The sequence below is a fragment of the Rattus norvegicus genome, chromosome 16 (genome assembly GCF_036323735.1).
Source record: "Rattus norvegicus strain BN/NHsdMcwi chromosome 16, GRCr8, whole genome shotgun sequence".
In the NCBI taxonomy this organism is placed as follows: Eukaryota; Metazoa; Chordata; class Mammalia; order Rodentia; family Muridae; genus Rattus; species Rattus norvegicus.
In genome coordinates this window covers 27055900-27071388 of record NC_086034.1, presented here as the reverse complement: position 1 = coordinate 27071388, position 15489 = coordinate 27055900, and the positions used below count along the sequence as shown (strand labels likewise).

At 41.9% G+C, this 15489-nt stretch overlaps 1 pseudogene; it reads left to right on the top strand.

Moving 5' to 3' along the window:
* Window positions 1–10532: 10532 nt before the first annotated feature.
* Window positions 10533–11962, top strand: Golga4-ps1 (golgin A4, pseudogene 1; annotated as a pseudogene).
* Window positions 11963–15489: the final 3527 nt, after the last annotated feature.

The window sequence follows — 15489 nt, the reverse complement described above, 5'->3', positions numbered from 1 at the left end:
TACAATGAACATAATGGACCATGTGTCCTTGTAATATGTTGGAGCATCTTTCAGGTATATGCCCAAAAGTGGTCCTCTGGTAATACTATATCCAGTTTTCTAAGGAACCTCTAGACTGATTTCCAGAGTGACTGTACCAGTCTGCAATCCCCCCAACAATAGAGGAGTGTTCCTCTTTCTCCACATCCTCACCAGCATCTACTGTCACCTGAGTTTTGATCTTATCCATTCTGACTGGTATGAGGTGGTATCTCAGGGTTGTTCTGATTTACATCTCCCTGATGGCTAAGGGTGTTGAACATTTCTTTAGGTGCTTCTCAGACATTTGATATTCCTCAGTTGGGAATTCTTTGTTTAGAACTTTACCCCATTTTTTAATAGGAGTATTTGGTTCTCAAAAGTCTAACTTCTTGAGTTCTATGTATATATTAGATATTAACCCTCTATTGGATTAGGATTGGTAAGTCTTTTTTCAATCTGTTGGTTTCCATTTTATCTTATTGACAGTGTCCTTGTCCTTACAGAAGTTTTGCAATTTTATGAGATCCCATTTGTCAATTCTTGATCTTAGAGCATAAGCCATTGGTGTTCTGTTCAGGAAAATTTCCCAAGTGCCCATGTGTTCGAGACACTTCCCCAATTTTTCTTCTATTAGTTTGAGTGTACCTGGTTTTATGTGGAAATCCTTGACCCACTTGGATTTGAGCTTTGTACAAGGTGATAAGAATGGATCAGTTTGGTTGCTGCCGCTGCAGAGAGCCCCTGGGCAGCACCCCACGAGTGAACCTGAGCCTCGGGACCACAGGTAAGACCAAAATTTCTGCTGCACGAAAGCTGCCTGGTGAGCTTGGGACACACGGAAGCAGAATTTCTCTAGGACCGGGCACGTTCTGTGTTTAACGGAAGTCCCACACCCGCAGATCCCGGCCTGCAGCAGCTCTCTGCTCCCAGACCCGGTGAGAGAGAGACCCAACCGCCTGGTCAGGTGGGCACTCCTGAGGCTGCAGAGCTGAAGAGACCACCAACACTGCTCACCCCTGCCCACATCCCTGGCCCAAGAGGAAACTGTATAAGGCCTCTGGGCTCCCGTGGGGGAGGGCCCAGGAGCGGCAGGACCCCTGCGCCTGAGACACCGCCGGAACCTGAAAGAAACAGACCGGATAAACAGTTCTCTGCACCCAAATCCCGTGGGAGGGAGAGCTAAACCTTCAGAGAGGCAGACAAGCCTGGGAAACCAGAAGAGACTGCTCCCTGCACACACATCTCGGACGCCAGAGGAAAAAGCCAAAGACCATCTGGAACCCTGGTGCACTGAAGCTCCCGGAAGGGGCGGCACAGGTCTTCCTGATTGCTGCCGCTGCAGAGAGCCCGTGGGCAGCACCCCATGAGCGAACTTGAGCCTCAGGACCACAGGTAAGACCAAATTTTCTGCTGCAAGAAAGCTGCCTGGTGAACTCAAGACACAGGCCCACAGGAACAGCTGAAGACCTGTAGAGAGGAAAAACTACACGCCCGAAAGCAGAACACTCTGTCCCCATAACTGACTGAAAGAGAGGAAAAGAGGTCTACAGCACTCCTGACACACAGGCTTATAGGACAGTCTAGCCACTGTCAGAAATAGCAGAACAAAGTAACACTAGAGATAATCTGATGGCGAGAGGCAAGCGCAGGAACCCAAGCAACAGAAACCAAGACTACATGGCATCATCGGAGCCCAATTCTCCCAACAAAGCAAACACGGAATATCCAAACACACCAGAAAAGCAAGATCTAGGTTCAAAATCATATTTGATCATGATGCTGGAGGACTTCAAGAAAGACATGAACACACTTAGGGAAGCACAGGAAAACATTAATAAACAAGTAAAAGCCTACAGAGAGGAATCGCAAAAATCCCTGAAAGAATTCCAGGAAAACACAAACAAACAGTTGAAGGAATTAAAAATGGAAATAGAAGCAATCAAGAAAGAACACATGGAAACAACCCTGGATATAGAAAACCAAAAGAAGAGACAAGGAGCTGTAGATACAAGCTTCACCAACAGAATACAAGAGATGGAAGAGAGAATCTCAGGAGCAGAAGATTCCATAGAAATCATTGACTCAACTGTCAAAGATAATGTAAAGCGGAAAAAGATACTGGTCCAAAACATACAGGAAATCCAGGACTCAATGAGAAGATCAAACCTAAGGATAATAGGTATAGAAGAGAGTGAAGACTCCCAGCTCAAAGGACCAGTAAATATCTTCAACAAAATCATAGAAGAAAACTTCCCTAACCTAAAAAAAGAGATACCCATAGACATACAAGAAGCCTACAGAACTCCAAATAGATTGGACCAGAAAAGAAACACCTCCCGTCACATAACTGTCAAAACACCAAACGCACAAAATAAAGAAAGAATATTAAAAGCAGTAAGGAAAAAGGTCAAGTAACATATAAAGGGAGACCTATCAGAATCACACCAGACTTCTCGCCAGAAACTATGAAGGCCAGAAGATCCTGGACTGATGTTATACAGACCCTAAGAGAACACAAATGCCAGCCCAGGTTACTGTATCCAGCAAAACTCTCAATTAACATTGATGGAGAAACCAAGATATTCCATGACAAAACCAAATTTACACAATATCTTTCTACAAATCCAGCACTACAAAGGATAATAAATGGTAAAGCCCAACATAAGGAGGCAAGCTATACCCTAGAAGAAGCAAGAAACTAATCGTCTTGGCAACAAAACAAAGAGAATGAAAGCACACAAACATAACCTCACATCCAAATATGAATATAAAGGGAAACAATAATCACTATTCCTTAATATCTCTCAATATCAATGGCCTCAACTCCCCAATAAAAAGACATAGATTAACAAACTGGATACGCAACGAGGACCCTGCATTCTGCTGCCTACAGGAAACACACCTCAGAGACAAAGACAGACACTACCTCAGAGTGAAAGGCTGGAAAACAACTTTCCAAGCAAATGGTCAGAAGAAGCAAGCTGGAGTAGCCATTCTAATATCAAATAAAATCAATTTCCAACTAGAAGTCATCAAAAAAGATAAGGAAGGACACTTCATATTCATCAAAGGAAAAATCCACCAAGATGAACTCTCAATCCTAAATATCTATGCCCCAAATACAAGGGCACCTACATACGTAAAAGAAACCTTACTAAAGCTCAAAACACACATTGCACCTCACACAATAATAGTGGGAGACTTCAACACCCCACTCTCATCAATGGACAGATCATGGAAACAGAAATTAAACAGTGATGTCGACAGACTAAGAGAAGTCATGAGCCAAATGGACTTAACGGATATTTATAGAACATTCTATCCTAAAGCAAAAGGATATACCTTCTTCTCAGCTCCTCATGGTACTTTCTCCAAAATTGACCATATAATTGGTCAAAAAACGGGCCTCAACAGGTACAGAAAGATAGAAATAATCCCATGTGTGCTATCGGACCACCACGGCCTAAAACTGGTCTTCAATAACAATAAGGGAAGAATGCCCACATATACGTGGAAATTGAACAATGCTCTACTCAATGATAACCTGGTCAAGGAAGAAATAAAGAAAGAAATTAAAAACTTTTTAGAATTTAATGAAAATGAAGATACAACATACTCAAACTTATGGGACACAATGAAAGCTGTGCTAAGAGGAAAACTCATAGCGCTGAGTGCCTGCAGAAAGAAACAGGAAAGAGCATATGTCAGCAGCTTGACAGCACACCTAAAAGCTCTAGAACAAAAAGAAGCAAATACACCCAGGAGGAGTAGAAGGCAGGAAATAATAAAACTCAGAGCTGAAATCAACCAAGTAGAAACAAAAAGGACCATAGAAAGAATCAACAGAACCAAAAGTTGGTTCTTTGAGAAAATCAACAAGATAGATAAACCCTTAGCCAGACTAACGAGAGGACACAGAGAGTGCGTCCAAATTAACAAAATCAGAAAAGAAAAGGGAGACATAACTACAGATTCAGAGGAAATTCAAAAAATCATCAGATCTTACTATAAAAACCTATATTCAACAAAATTTGAAAATCTTCAGGAAATGGACAATTTCCTGGACAGATACCAGGTATCAAAGTTAAATCAGGAACAGATAAACCAGTTAAACAACCCCATAACTCCTAAGGAAATAGAAGCAGTCATTAAAGGTCTCCCAACCAAAAAGAGCCCAGGTCCAGACGGGTTTAGTGCAGAATTCTATCAAACCTTCATAGAAGACCTCATACCAATATTATCCAAACTATTCCACAAAATTGAAACAGATGGAGCCCTACCGAATTCCTTCTACGAAGCCACAATTACTCTTATACCTAAACCACACAACGACACAAAAAGAAAGAGAACTTCAGACCAATTTCCCTTATGAATATCGACGCAAAAATACTCAATAAAATTCTGGCAAACCGAATTCAAGAGCACATCAAAACAATCATCCACCATGATCAAGTAGGCTTCATCCCAGGCATGCAGGGATGGTTTAATATACAGAAAACCATCAACATGATCCATTATATAAACAAACTGAAAGAACAGAACCACATGATCATTTCATTAGATGCTGAGAAAGCATTTGACAAAATTCAACACCCCTTCATGATAAAAGTCCTGGAAAGAATAGGAATTCAAGGCCCATACCTAAACATAGTAAAAGCCATATACAGCAAACCAGTTGCTAACATTAAACTAAATGGAGAGAAACTTGAAGCAATCCCACTAAAATCAGGGACTAGACAAGGCTGCCCACTCTCTCCCTACTTATTCAATATAGTTCTTGAAGTTCTAGCCAGAGCAATCAGACAACAAAAGGAGATCAAGGGGATACAGATCGGAAAAGAAGAGGTCAAAATATCACGATTTGCAGATGACATGATAGTATATTTAAGTGATCCCAAAAGTTCCACCAGAGAACTACTAAAGCTGATAAACAACTTCAGCAAAGTGGCTGGGTATAAAATTAACTCAAATAAATCAGTTGCCTTCCTCTATACAAAAGAGAAACAAGCCGAGAAAGAAATTAGGGAAACGACACCCTTCATAATAGACCCAAATAATATAAAGTACCTCGGTGTGACTTTAACCAAGCAAGTAAAAGATCTGTACAATAAGAACTTCAAGACACTGAGGAAAGAAATTGAAGAAGACCTCAGAAGATGGAAAGATCTCCCATGCTCATGGATTGGCAGGATTAATATAGTAAAAATGGCCATTTTACCAAAAGCAATCTACAGATTCAATGCAATCTCCATCAAAATACCAATCCAATTCTTCAAAGAGTTAGACAGAACAATTTGCAAATTCATCTGGAATAACAAAAAACCCAGGATAGCTAAAGCTATCCTCAACAATAAAAGGACTTCAGGGGGAATCACTATCCCTGAACTCAAGCAGTATTACAGAGCAATAGTGATAAAAACTGCATGGTATTGGTACAGAGACAGACAGATAGACCAATGGAATAGAATTGAAGACCCAGAAATGAACCCACACACCTATGGTCACTTGATTTTTGACAAAGGAGCCAAAACCATCCAATGGAAAAAAGATAGCATTTTCAGCAAATGGTGCTGGTTCAACTGGAGGTCAACATGTAGAAGAATGCAGATCGATCCATGCTTATCACCCTGTACAAAGCTTAAGTCCAAGTGGATCAAGGACCTCCACATCAAACCAGACACACTCAAACTAATAGAAGAAAAACTAGGGAAGCATCTGGAACACATGGGCACTGGAAAAAATTTCCTGAACAAAACACCAATGGCTTATGCTCTAAGATCAAGAATCGACAAATGGGATCTCATAAAACTGCAAAGCTTCTGTAAGGCAAAGGACACTGTGGTTAGGACAAAACGGCAACCAACAGATTGGGAAAAGATCTTTACCAATCCTACAACAGATAGAGGCCTTATATCCAAAATATACAAAGAACTCAAGAAGTTAGACCGCAGGGAAACAAATAACCCTATTAAAAAATGGGGTTCAGAGCTAAACAAAGAATTTACAGCTGAGGAATGCCGAATGGCTGAGAGACACCTAAAGAAATGTTCAACATCTTTAGTCATAAGGGAAATGCAAATCAAAACAACCCTGAGATTTCACCTCACACCAGTGAGAATGGCTAAGATCAAAAACTCAGGTGACAGCAGATGCTGGCGAGGATGTGGAGAAAGAGGAACACTCCTCCATTGTTGGTGGGATTGCAGACTGGTAAAACCATTCTGGAAATCAGTCTGGAGGTTCCTCAGAAAATTGGACATTGAACTGCCTGAGGATCCAGCTATACCTCTCTTGGGCATATACCCAAAAGATGCCTCAACATATAAAAGAGACACGTGCTCCACTATGTTCATCGCAGCCTTATTTATAATAGCCAGAAAATGGAAAGAACCCAGATGCCCTTTAACAGAGGAATGGATACAGAAAATGTGGTACATCTACACAATGGAATATTACTCAGCTATCAAAAACAACGAGTTTATGAAATTCGTAGGCAAATGGTTGGAACTGGAAAATATCATCCTGAGTGAGCTAACCCAATCACACAAAGACATACATGGTATGCACTCATTGATAAGTGGCTATTAGCCCAAATGCTTGAATTACCCTAGATCCCTAGAACAAACGAAACTCAAAACGGATGATCAAAATGTGAATGCTTCACTCCTTCTTTAAATGAGGAAAAAGAATACCCTTGGCAGGGAAGGGAGAGGCAAAGATTAAAACAGAGACTGAAGGAACACCCATTCAGAGCCTGCCCCACATGTGGCCCATACATATACAGCCACCCAATTAGACAAGATGGATGAAGCAAAGAAGTGCAGACCGACAGGAGCCGGATGTAGATCTCTCCTGAGAGACACAGCCAGAATACAGCAAATACAGAGGCGAATGCCAGCAGCAAACCACTGAACTGAGAATAGGTCCCCTATTGAAGGAATCAGAGAAAGAACTGGAAGAGCTTGAAGGGGCTCGAGACCCCATAAGTACAACAATGCCAAGCAATCAGAGCTTCCAGGGACTAAGCCACTACCTAAAGACTATACATGGACTGACCCTGGACTCCGACCCCATAGGTAGCAATGAATATCCTAGTAAGAGCACCAGTGGAAGGGGAAGCCCTGGGTCCTGCTAAGACTGAACCCCCAGTGAACTAGTCTATGGGGGGAGGGCGGCAATGGGGGGAGGGTTGGGAGGGGAACACCCATGAGGAAGGGGAGGGGGGAGGGGGATGTTTGCCCGGAAACCGGGAAAGGGAATAACACTCGAAATGTATATAAGAAATACTCAAGTTAATAAAAAAAAAAATAAAAAAAATAAATGGTATGAAAGAAATTCTGAGGGTGTCATGATCATGAATTAAAGACATTAACTAACAGCAAAATTATCAGTCACACGAAAATAATTTCCTTGAAAGAAAGAAATACATTCTTGAGAAATAGATAACATGACAAATTCAGGGAAATACCTGGAGATACTCTCTCCAAGAAAAAAAAAATTTTGTCTCCCTAACATAACAACTTTCAAAACAGAAATTGATATTGGACCCCAAAAGAGATCTGTGTTAGTTACCAGGATGCCTAGTACATAGGATGCCTTGTAAAAAGAGTAGGAAATTTGGGCAAATTTTGAACATAGAATGCAGTCTAATGAATTCTTGATTTCTTGTGTTTTAGAGTTGTAAAAAAATTTGCTTATATTAAATAAAAATTCTGTACAAAGTGTACGCTGAAGCCATTTATTACTATTTTGAGTTTTATATAATGTAAAATATGATTAACAAAATTGCTAAGAGAAAAAAAGTCTAAAATTTTTAGCCAAATTAGACTATGTGGAAAATGTAAAACCAAATACCATTTTGAACATGTCACAATACACAAAATTTCCCAAGAAGAAGTATAAATAAAACATTCGCTAAGGTTAATTTTTAAAAAAAAAAAAAGAATGGTTCAATTTGCATTCTGCTACAAGCTGACCTCAAGTTGAACCAGCAACATTTGTTGAAAATGCTATTTTTTCCCCCATTGGATGGTTTTAGCTCCTTTGTCAAAGATCAAGTGACTATAGGTGTGTAGGCTCATTTCAGGGTCTTCAATTCTATTCTTTTGATCTACCTGCCTGTTTCTGTACCAATACCATGCAGTTTTGTATTATTGCTCTGTAATACAGCTTAAGGTCAGGGATGGTGATTCCCCCAGAACTTCTATTGTTGAAAATAGTTTTCGCTGTCCTGGGACTTTTGTAATTCTGAATGAATTTGCAAATTGCTCTTTCTAACTCTGTGAAGAGATTATTTGAAATTTTGATAGGGATTGCACTGAATCTGTAGATTGCTTTTGGCAAGATGGCCATTTTTAAAATATTAATCCTGTGACTCCATGAACATGGGAGGTCTTCCCATCTTTTGAGATCTTCATTTTCTTTCTTCAGAGACTTGAAGTTCTAGTCCTTAAGATCTTTCACTTGCTTGGATAAATTCACTCCAAGGTATTTTGTATTATTTGTGACTATTGTGAAGAATGTCATTTCCCTAATTTCTTTCTCAGCCTGTTTATCCTTTGAGAAGTGGAAGGCTACTGATTTATTTGAGTTAATTTTATATCTAGTCACTTTGCTGAAGTTGTTTATCAGCTGAAGAAATTCTCTGTTGGAATTTTTGGGGTCACTTAAAGATACTATCATATCATCTGCAAATAGTGATATTTTGACTTCTTCCTTTCCAATTTGTATCCGTGTGTGTGTGTGTGTGTGTGTGTGTGTGTGTGTGTGTCTAATTGCTGATTTTAGTGGGATTGCTTCAAGTTTCTCTCCATTTAGTTTGATATTGACTACTAGTTTGGTGTATATTGCTTTACTATGTTTAGGTACTGGCCTTGAATTCCTGATCTTTCCAAGACTTTTAAGATGAAGGGGTGTTGAATTTTGTCAAATCCTTTCTCAGCATCTAATGAGATAATCATGTTTTTTTCTTTGTGTTTGTTTATGTAGTGGATTATGTTGATGGATTTCCATATATTGAACCATCCCTGCATCCCTGGATGAAGCCTACTTGATCATGATGGATGATTGTTTTGATGTGTTCAAGGATTTGGTTTGCAAGAATTTTATTGAGTATTTTTGCGTTGATATTCATAAGGGAAATTGGTCTGAAGTTGTCTTTCTTTGTTGGGTCTTTGTGTGGTTTAGGTATAAGCATAATTGTGGTTTCATAGAAGGAATTTGGTAGTGTTCTGTCTGTTTCTATTTTGTGGAATAGTTTGCACAGTATTGGTATTAGGTCTTCTTTGAAGGTCTGATAGAAAGTCCTGGGATGTTTTTGGTTGGGAGACTTTCGAATATTGCTTGTACTTCTTTAGGGGTTATGAGACTGTTTAGATGTTTATCTGATCCTGACTTAACTTTGGTTCCTGATATCTGTCTAGAAAATTGTCCATTTCCTCCTGATTTTCCAGTTTTGTTGAGTATAGGCTTTTGTAGTCGGATCTGGTAGTTTTTTAAATTTCCTCAGATTTGGTTGTTATGTCTCCCTTTTCATTTCTGATTTTGTTAATTTGGATACTACCTCTTTGTCCTCTGGTTAGTCTGGCTAAGGATTTATCTATCTTGTGTATTTTCTGGTTTGGTTGATATTTTGTATAGTTCTTTTGTTTCTACTTGGTTGATTTCAGCTCTGAGTTTGATTGTATCCTGCCATCTACTTCTCTTGGGTATATTTGCTTCTTCTTGTTCTAGAGCTTTCAGATGTGCTGTCAAGCTGTGCTCTCTTCAGTTTCTTTTTGGAGGCACTCAGAGCTATGAGTGACCTGACTTCTGAGCACTGTTTTCATTGTGTAGCATAAGTTCGGGTATGTTGTTCCTTCATTTTCATTAAATTTTAAAGACTCTTTAATTTCTTTCTTTGTTTCTTTCTTGACCCAGTTATCATTGAGTAGAGCATTTTCCAGCTTCCATGTGTACATGTGTATATACATATATATCTTCATCTGATCCTCTGAGATGACATGGCCAACAGTCACAGAGCTGCAGACAATAGGGTTATGTCCTATTTACTGTGGTATTTTTTCCTCTGAAACGTAATATAAGTACAAAAGTTAGATAAACTTATGGTACATCCATCTAAGACTTATCATAGCTTAAAGAATTAGGCTTTAGCAAATATTCAACAAATCAATCTGTGGAACAGTCAATAAAATTTTCTAATTTATCAGAAAAAGACTCAGTAAGTTTCACCTCAAAATGTATTGCACAAGTCTTTAAGAAGCCTCCCTAAATTAAATAAGGAAGATGGACAGTTCTTTAAAGAGAGGGAGAAGAGTCCAAGAAAGAGACACTGAACAGTCAAGCCGGGTGGGGCCCAATCAGAACAGCCTTTAAACCACAGAAAACTTCCCAGGGGGAAAAAGAAACTGAATAAAAAAGAACAAAACTATCACCTCTTCTCCACCAAGAATGTCTGTTTCAAAAGCAACGTTATCTGTGGCCAGGGTAACATCTGTCTTAAAGCTACAGGAATGACCCGTGATGACAGCGCCATTCTCCAGAAACACCACACGTGGGCAGCTTCCTCGACAGCTGCTGCGCAGCCTCAGTCTCCCTCTTTCTTCAAGATGAGGTTCGAAGCCACGCATGGGCAAGATTAGGACACCAGCCATGCATCTTCTCTTAGGGAGGTTGAGGAGATCGTCCTGGGACTGTGAGAGCACGTGTCCTCGCTGCAAGCTGAGCTTGGAGTTGTGAAGAAGGAAGTAGAACATGTGAGCTCAAGTGTGGAAAGCAGAGATGGGGAGCCGAAAGCTTTAGAAGACAAACTTGAGTTAGAAGAGCTGCAGAAGTGGAGCTGAAGAGGAAGGCGGAACAGAAGATCGCCGCCATCCGGGAGCAGCTCTTGTCTCAGCTGGAAGAGAAAACACAGCAGTATGCGAAGGACACAGAAAGCCAGTTGAATGAGCTGTGTGCAAAATTACAAGAAAGAGAAAAGCAAATTTACATTCTAGAAGGAAAACTTAAAAACCTAGAAAGTTCTCCACAACCTGAAATGCCAGTTGTGTCTAGATCCATGGGAAATGTGGCAGCGTCTCCCGAGCAAGAGGCAGCAGATTCCCAAGACTGCACACAGAAGGCATGGAAAGAAGCTACATGCTGCAAAGAAGGGTAATTGAAACCGAGAAGCTGTCGCGCTGGCGGGAGCAGGGCGAAGGTCAGGCGACGCCATCTCAATCTGAGGTTCAGCACAGGGAGCTCTCTAAAGTTAGATCGCGCTGGAGCCAAGCAGCTCGAAGATCAAGTTTTGATAGGATGTCTTCAAGAAGAATGTGAAGTGTTCTTTAATTCTGCCCCAGCCCGTGGGAGAAGAAACTCATAAAAACAGCACAGGAGTAAAGCAGAATTGGGCAAGTGTGGTTGACAGTGTTCAGAAAACCCTCCAGGAAAAGGAGCTGACCCGCCAGACCCTGGAGCGAAGGGTGAGAGAGCTGGAGTCAGACTTAATAACAGAGAGGGGCGCCCTGAGACTTGAAATGGGAAAGTTGACCTTAGAATATGAAAAAAAAATCACAATCTCCACAGCAAGAAACGGATGGGAAAAATAAATCTGTGGAAATTTTGGAAGACAGCCCTGAGGAAAATTCCAAATCACATGTGATCCCATTGAAATCGGGGACTACCATGGATGGACTCCAGGTCACTGGAGCCAAAGTTAGCAGGATCAGGGTGGGAAAAACAGAAGCTGAGCAAAGATGTGGCAAGGCTGCAGAAAGATCTTCAAGCTCTGACAAGGAGCGTCAGCAGGAGCTGGACATCCTGACGAGAGAATGTGAGCAGGAAGCTGAGGAAAAGCCCAGACAGGAGCAAGAGGACATTGAGTTGAAGCACAACTCCACACTGAAGCAGCTGATGCAGGAGTGATTTATGTCCTCCTTAAGTCCTCTATCATCATCATGAGATGCGATTGTAAATCCAGATCTTGCTTTCCAGTGTGCTGGGATATGAAGGACTTGCTGTGGTGGGAGAACTGGGTTCTGATGATGCCAAGCAGCCTTGGTTTCTGTTGCTGATGTTCTCGTGCTTGCCTCTCGCCATCTGGTTGTCTCTGGTTTTAGTTGGTCTTACTGTCTCTGACTAGAGCTTGTCCCTCCTGTGAACCTGGTAACAAATCTCAAAATGCTCCAAATGGCTAACTTTTAGTAGCTGAAGTATGCCCTTCTTACATTGAGCTAGACTGCCTAAAATTCTGAGAGAAATTTATGCCTAAGAAGGAAATTTCATTCCCCCTCACCTTGCTGTGCCTATTTTGAGAACCCAAAAGACCACCAAGGAGCTGATTTTGATGCAATCTCACTAGAGTCTTCAAGCTCAAGCTTGGGCACACCTCTGTCACTGGCACAGCAGGATAGGAGGGTGACGCCCTGAGCTCAGTTTCAAGCATTTAGAGGGGCAAGCAAACAAGCAAGGGGTCTCTACCCTGGCACACATCTGATTGGGGAGCTACTATGGAATTAGCTGCCCTCTAAAATGATTGGCTGGTGCTGGGAGCCAAACCATAAACTGTCATAAGTAAATATCTTTAGGTACAGGTGTGACTACTGCTTTCCACCTGTTTGGTGGCTGTTAGGGAGTGACCTGGAGACCAGTGCTAGGTGAGGGCTTGGTGGTTAACCCAAGTTCTCTATGATGGAGCCTGAACCCAGGATGGAGTTGATCTGGTCTCTCACCTCACCCCACCCCACCCCTCATGAGAATTCTTGGTGACTCAACCAGGAAACTCAATGTCTAAATTAACTCCTCCCAAGAACATGTACTCTTTCCCCATAACCCCAGGGAGTTCCTTCTCTCCTGCTCCTGCCTTTGTTTTAACTCCTCCAATCCTCTTCTCCAGAGACAGAACCCACAAATACCATACCCCACGACCACAGGGCCAGCCAGCATTTAAAAGTCCTGAGGGTATCCACCAACTGGAGACTCCTGTGACATAAAATGGACATGGGACACAAGAAAGGAATATTAGTTTCTCCAAGGATATCCATTTCAAGCAAAACACTGTGCCCCAACTAGAAAGTCCATCAATGTACTTGGTCCAGATCCATGGCAACCCTTTGGCAACATCATCTTCAGGGTTAATATGTACTTATAACACACACACACACACACACACACACACACACTTCTGTTGTTTATTGTTTGGTTTGGGCCACTGCCTTAGCTCCATACTCTTCCCAGCCTCCCTGGAAGAAAGACGGGGTTTCATTTTCCCCTTAATTCCCTTCCCAGGCTTCCTCCAGATAAGTTGATACAGGCAATACCTGAGATGTGCCAGGTACACACTTGTTTCCTTGTCCCTGGCCCAAGAAAGGATGGGAATCAGTAGTCACCCTCCAGGCTCTCACATCACATCATGTATCATACATATCAGTGTCCTGTGTCTGGGACAAAGCAGGATGCCACTGATAGAGCACTCAGAGGGGTGTGGCCTACCGCACTTCCTTCCCAAAGGGCCGTACCATGCCATTTGGGGAGAAACCCCCACTCCATCATAGTGGGGGAAAATGTGGTACCCGGTGCTGGATTTCTCGCCCCTCCTGTCCCAGGTTGAGGCTCTTGCCCAGCCTTCCCTTCTGTGAAGAAGAAGCAAATAGAGAGCCGGGAGAGCACACACAGGTTTGCACACAGCCGCTCATTCCTGCCCTTTTCTCTTTGGCCCTCTGTGCAACACAGGTCAGAATTAAACTCTCAGCCTGATGCAGGATAGGACCCAGGATGCAGAGGTACGAGAGACTGCAGGACATTGATGTCATTGGTGCTCTCACCTGGCATCATACTTGCTCCTGGGTTGTGGTCTGGAGATTTGGATCCTCCCCATGTGCTTGACCATGACAAGAAGGAAGCCAATGTGCCAAGGCTCATCACGCCCTGGGTATAATAGGATAAGTGGCTGGCAAGAGGACCCCAATGTGTGCTCTGGTAACTAGTTTTCTTTCTTTGGTCTTTCTTGTTCTTCTGACTTTCTTCTACATGGGGAAAAGTCAAGGCTTATGAAAATCAAGACCACAAAATCCTCAAAACAACACACACACATATTCACACACAAATATGCCACACATACATACATTCATATACACATACATAAATACATATATACATACATACATACATACATACATACACACATACACACTCACACATAAACACATATACACATATACATATACATACACACATGGGGTGGGAGAAACAGACAGACAGACAAACAAGTTTTCAATAACATAGCCACCAGTCTCAAGTGGGCTTCAGAGAACTCGAGTTTTAGAGAGGCTGTAAGTAATAAAACAGAGAGATTTCATCCTAGACACTCTTGGAGATTCCACAAACCAGGAGGGTTCTGTGAGCGTTCCGAACAAGGCAGTGAACCAATCAGATTCTCAGGGCACCACACCATTGCCTCCTTGTCCTCTTTTCCAAGAAACAAAACATCTTCAGTCAGTCTCTATCACATGTCGCTTGGCTGGTTTCTCAAATACAAGAAAGACAGACCTATGGATGAAAACCCTAAAAGGAAGAATGTTGATTTACTTTTTTTCCATAAGGTCTGGCCAGTAGGTGGAAGTTTAAATTTCAATGACACCTTCCAGCCAGATGCGTTTTGTCGAAGGACAAGAAAGTGGTCAGAATACCCTATGCCCTGATCTTCATGGCTTTTAAGAGAAAAGCCCCAACTATATCAAGAATTTACAACCAAAAAATATCCAACCTTACACTCTGCGTGGGCAAAGGTCTCCCTCGCTGTAGCAAACAATGGGAACCCAAGAGAAAAGGTGACCACCCTGAGGGACAGAGACCCAACATGAGCCCCGCCTTATCACCAGTCCTGCGACCAGCCTCCTTCCTTCACTGTTCTGTCCAGCAGGTGGCAGCAATTGGATAGACAGATTTAGAAAGGCAGGATTTACGTCCTCTTCGCAATGAGAGATTAAAGCTTCGTAAGAATCGTTTGGAACTCTTCTCGAGGATCCTGGATGATTCTTGTAGGGATTTCAATAAACCGTAATCATATTTGGTGGATGGAAGGATGTTCCACCCTTTCTCGCTTATGGCAGATGAAAAGCTCCAAGTTTTACAAACTGCTTGCAGTAAAAGCAGCCTTCCGCCAGGGGGCGCTTTACAGTACCAACCATGGTTACTCATGGGCATTATCAAGCAAGACGTGAGAGAACTGCTATTAAAGCGTTTTGATGTTTTGTAGAAGGAAAGAGAAGTATGAACAAACTGGAAAGCCCATCCCTGTTTTAAACTGGCTGAGTGAGACCCTTTTAAATGTATGCAAACGGAAACCCCAGTGTTCCGAAAGGTCAAGTTGTGAATATTCACTTTATCCTCTAGTTGGCTCCTGATGTCTGTAAACCTCTTGGCCCACAGGCACCTACTAGTCAATTCATGGTGCTGCCCTTCTTTGTCAATGGCGTAGCGCGGCTGAAG